The sequence below is a fragment of the Nycticebus coucang genome, chromosome 22 (genome assembly GCF_027406575.1).
Source record: "Nycticebus coucang isolate mNycCou1 chromosome 22, mNycCou1.pri, whole genome shotgun sequence".
Lineage (NCBI taxonomy): Eukaryota > Metazoa > Chordata > Mammalia > Primates > Lorisidae > Nycticebus > Nycticebus coucang.
Window position 1 is genome coordinate 21775215 of NC_069801.1, and position 5460 is coordinate 21780674.

Genomic DNA, 5460 nt, shown 5'->3' on the forward strand with positions numbered 1-5460 from the left:
CTGAGCTCAAGCAATCCACCCACCTTGGCCTCCCAAGTGCTAAGATTACAGTCATGAGCCACCATGCCTGGCCAGAGCACATGCTTGAGAGGCAATCACTGGACTCGAGATCACAAGAGAGAGGTTGTGACTGAGCTGAGTCAGGAACCCAATGCTCCAACTCCCCCAGGAAAGGCCCCTACCCCAAGGAAAGCACCTTGCAGTGTCTGGAGGAAAGTGCGGGGTCAGTGGGGTAGAGGCCTCCTCTCTCTTTTCTTCTCCAAATCACCCCCTACCTTCCGCATAATGAAAACAAGCAACAGAAAGCTCTTCCTCTGAGAAACTATTTCTGACCTCAAACTATAATATTGTAGGAAAATGTCAAATGCTGCTGATTCCGATGTGATCATATAAGAGAATCTGTTGGCTCAGTGCCCATAGTACAGTGGTTACGGCGCCAGCCATATGCACCAAGGCTGGCGGGTTCTAGCCCGGCCCCGGCCAGCTGAACAACAATGATAATGGCAACAAAAAAATAGCCAGATGTTGTGGCAGGCGCCTATAATCCCAGCTACTTGGGAGGCTGAGGCAGAAGAATCGCTTGGGCCCAGGAGTTTGAGGTTGCTGTGAGCTGTGACACCATAGCGCTCTACCAAGGACGACATAGTGGGACTCTGTCTCAGAAAAAAAAAAAAAAGAGAGAATTTGTCAAATAATTTTGTCTTTTCTCTACTTCTAGAACTTGGCCTCCTCAGGCCCACTCTTTCTGATGGTGCTGATTAAATATGAAAAAGGCTCAGAAAGATGACAGGAGGTGTCCTTCCTCCCTTGAAGTTTTGAAAACAGAAGCACTTGCTATTTTCCATCATAAAGATGAGTTTAAGAGTTAGCCATGATAGGGGTCAAAACAAAAACTTTCTAGAGCATCTGCTGAGAGTCAACCCTAAACACAAGCATTTATAAAGAAAAAGAGGGAGATAAATTATGGAAGAAGAAATTAAGAAAAGAAAAAAGTATAAAATAAAGAATAAAGAAAAAGTAAGAACACTTTAAGCTAGTTTTCCTGTCCAATATGGGAAGTTGTGGGACTATTCCTAAAATAAGTTAGCTCTGTTAATATAAATCTGGGAAGAATTCTTTGTGAAAGAGAGTTCTCTTTCTCCTTCTTCCTTTTTTTTTTTTTGGAGATGGAGTTTTGCTCTGTCGCCCTGGCTAAGGGTAGTGGCGTCATCATAGCTCATCCTGGGTTCAAGGGATCCGAGCCTCCTGCCTCAGCCTCCCGAACAGCTGGGACTGTAAGTGTGCACACCTACCCCTGGGTAATTTTTTCTATTTTTTTAGTAAAGACTTGGTCTCCTTCTTGCTCAGGCTGGCCTTGAACTCCTGAGCTCAAGCGATCCCCTCGCCTTGGCCTCCCAGAGTGCTAGGATTACAGGTGTGAGCCACAGCACCCAACTAACAAAAGAAACATGAAAGACAACCAGGCTTCAGACTGTATGCTGCCCCCTGGAATTAACTTTTCAATTCCAAAAATAAGTCTAGGATGGCAATTGGTTATCTTAGTCACCAATTTGACCCATGATAACGTGTTGAACTGACATTTCTTAATTTCTTCTAAGCTTTTTTTCTTTAGAGGGGCGAGTCAAAGCAGGAAATGATCTTTGGCAACTCTTCTCTTCCACATAATATATGATATCCAGGAAATAAGAACAGGATGTAATAAAAAGAAGAATTTTGTTTTTGTGACAGTTTCACTCTGACGTCCTTGGTAGAGTGCAATGGCGTCATAGCTCACGGCAACCTTAAACTCCTGGGCTTGAGCAATCCTCTTGCCTCAGCCTTCCTAATTTTTCTGTTTTTAGTAGAGATGGAGTCCAGCTCTTGCTCAGGTTGGTCTGGTCCTGAGCTCAAGGAATCCAACCCTCTCAGCCTCCCAGAGTGCTAGGATTATAGAAATAAGCCACTGTATCCAGCCAACTTTTTAAAGTTATAGTAAAATACACACAACAGAAAATTTACCATCTTAACCATTTTTAAGGATATGTTTCAGTTATGTCAAGTCCATTTACATTGTTGTGCAACCAATTTCTAGAACATTCCCATTTTACTAAACTGAAACTCTGTACCCATTAAAAACAACTCTCAATTTCCCCCTCCTCCCAGCCCCTGGTAACCATCCATTTGAGTTTCTGTCTCTTTGAATTTGAATATTCTAGGTTCCTCATCTGAGGGGATTCATGGTGTATTTGCCTTTTTGTGATGGGTTTATTTCACTAAGTATAACATCCTCAAGTTTCCTCTATTATAGCAATCGAAAAAGAATTTCAATTCTTTTAAAGACTGATTAATATTTCACTGTGTGTATATACAGGCATGCCTGGGTAGTATTTTGGGTTTGATTTCAGACCACCACAATAAAGCAAATATTATAATAAGGTGAGTCACACAAATTTTTTTGTTTTTCAGTGCACACAAAAAAGTTATGTTTACACTATATTGTATTAAGTATGCAATAATATTATGTCTAAAAACTCAATGTAGTTTTACACCTTGTTTAACAATACTTTATTGCTAAAAAATGCTAATAATCAGGCCAGACGTAGTGGCTCCCGCCTGTAATCCCAGCACTCTGGGAGGCTGGGACCAGAGGATCCCTTGAGCTCAGGAGTTCAAGACCAGCTTGAGCAAGAGTGAGACCCCTGTCTCTACTAAAACTAGAAAAAATTAGTGAGGTGTTGTAGTGGGTGCCTGTAGTTCCAACTGTTTGGGAGGCTTAGGCAGGAGGATCACTTGAACCCGGGAGTTTGAGGTTGCTGTGAGCTAGGCTGATCCCGCAGCACTCTAGCAGCGGCAAAGAAAAGTGAGACTCTGTCTCAAAAAAAAAAAAAAAAAAATGTGGGCGGCGCCTGTGGCTCAGTGAGTAGGGCACCAGCCACATATACCGAGGGTGGTGGGTTCAAACCCAGCCCCGGCCAAACTGCAACAACAATAACAAAAAACAGCTGGGCATTGTGGCAGGTGCCTGTAGTCCCAGCTACTCAGGAGGCTGAGGCAAGAGAATTGCCTAAACCCAGGAGTTGGAGGTTGCTGTGAGCTGTGATGCTACAGCACTCTATCGAGGGCCAAAAAGTGAGACTCTGTCTCTAATAAATAAATAAATAAATAAATAAATGCTAATGATCATCTGCGCCTTCAGCAAACCATAACCTCTTTGCTGGTGGAGGGTTTTGTCTCCATGTTGATGGCTGCAAACTGATCAGTGTGGGAGTTTCTAAAGGTTAGGGTGGCTATGGAAATATCTTAAATAAGACAACAATGAAGTTTGCCACATGAATGGACTCCTCCTTTCATGAAAGATTTCTCTGTAGGATGCGATGCTGTTTGATAGCATTTTACCCATAATAGAACTTATTTCAAAACTAGAGTTGGGTGGCGCCTGTGGCGCAACTGAGTAGGGCCCCAGCCCCATTACCTGGAGGTGGTGGATTCAAACCCAGCCCCGGCCAAAAAACTGCAAAAAAAAACAAAAACCAAAAAGCTGGAGTCAAGGAAAATAAATAAATCAATTAATTGAAAACACTTTATTTTTTATTAATTATTTTTTATTAAATCATAACTTTGTCCATTGATGATTTATGGGGTTCAGGGTACTGCTTCGATATACAATGTGAAAGAAAACACTTTAAAAAGAGAGAAAAAGCCTGGAGTCAATCTGCTCAAACTCTGCCACTGCTTTATCAAGTTAGGTTATGTAATATTCTAAATCTTTTGTTGTCATCTCAACAATGTTCCGGGCCACATTATGTTCTTCAACACTAAGAGATTCCATCTCAAGAAACCACCTTTTATTCTCATCCATAAGAAGCAACTCCTCATTTGTTAAAGAATATGGCAATTCAGTCCAATCTTCAGGCGAACTCCACTTCTAGTTCTGTTGTTTCCACCACATCTGCAGTTCCTTCCTCCATGGAAATCTTTCACCCCTCAAAGTCATCCGTGAGGTTTGGAATCAACTTCCAAACTCCTGTTAATGTTGATAGTTCAACCTTCTCCTGTGAATTATGAATGTTCTTCATGATATCTCAAATGGTGAATCTTAGGCTGGGCATGATGGTTCACACCTATGATCCTAGCACTCTGCGAGGCTGAGGCTGTGGATTGCTTGAGCTCATGGGTTTGAGACCAGCCTGAGCAACAGTGAGACTCTGTGTCTACTAAAAATAGAAAAACTGAGGCAAGAGGATTGCTTGAGCCAAAGATTTTGAGGTTGCTGTGAGCTATGATGCTACTGCACTCTACCCAGGGGGACAGCTTAGGACTCTGTCTCAAAAAAAAAAAAAAAGGTGAATCTTTTCCAGAAGGTTTCCGATTTATTTTTCCCAAACCCATCAGAAGAATCACTATTTGTGCCAGCTATGGTCTTATGAAACATACTTCTTTTTTTTTCTTGAGACAGAGTCTCACTCTGTCACCCAGGTTAGAGTGCCATGGCCTCAGCCTAGCTCACAGCAACCTCTAACTCCTGGGTTCAAGCGATCCTCCTGCCTCAGCCTCCTGAGTAGCTGGGATTACATGCATGTGCCACCATGCTTGGCCAATTGTTCTATTTTTGGTAGAGACAGAGTCTTGCTTTCCTCAGATTGGTCTGGAACTCCTGGCCTCCAGTGATCCTCTTTCTTTGGCCTTTCTTTGGCCAGAATGCTGGAATTACAGGTGTGAGCCACTGCACTCAACCTGAAACGTACTTCTTTTTTTTTTTTTTTTTTTTTGAGACAGAGCCTCAAGCTGTCCCCCTGGGTAGAGTGCTGTAGTATCACAGCTCACAGCAACCTCCAACTCCTGGGTTCAAGCGATTCTCTTGCCTCTGCCTCCCAAGTAGCTGGGACTACAGGCACCCGCCACAATGCCTGGCTATTTTTTTGGTTGCAGCCATCATTGTTGTTTGGTGGGCCTGCGCTGGATTCAAACCCGCTAGCTCAGGTGTATGTGGCTGGCGCCTTAGCCACTTGAGCCACAGGCGCCATGCCTGACATGTACTTCTTAAATAATAAAACTTGAAAGTCAAAATTACTGCTTGACCCATGGGCAACAGAATGGATGTTATGTTAGCAGGCATGAAAACAACATTAATCTGCTTCAACTTCTCCATCAGAGCTCTTGGGCAACCAGGTCCATTATCAATGAGCAGTCATAGTTTGAAAGGAGTTTTTTTGTTTTTTGTTTTTCTGAGCAGACGCTCTCAACAGTGGGCTTAAAATATTCTTCCAACCATGCAATAAAAAATACATGCTGTCATCCAGGCTTCATTGTTCCATTTATGGAGCACAGCCAGAGTAGCTTTAGCTTCTTTCTTTTTTTTTTTTTGAGACAGAGTCTCACTTTATCACCCTCGGTAGAGTGCTGTGGTGTCACAACTCACGGCAACCTCAAACTCTTGGGCTTACGCGATTCTCTTACCTTAGTTTCCCAAGTAGCTGGGAC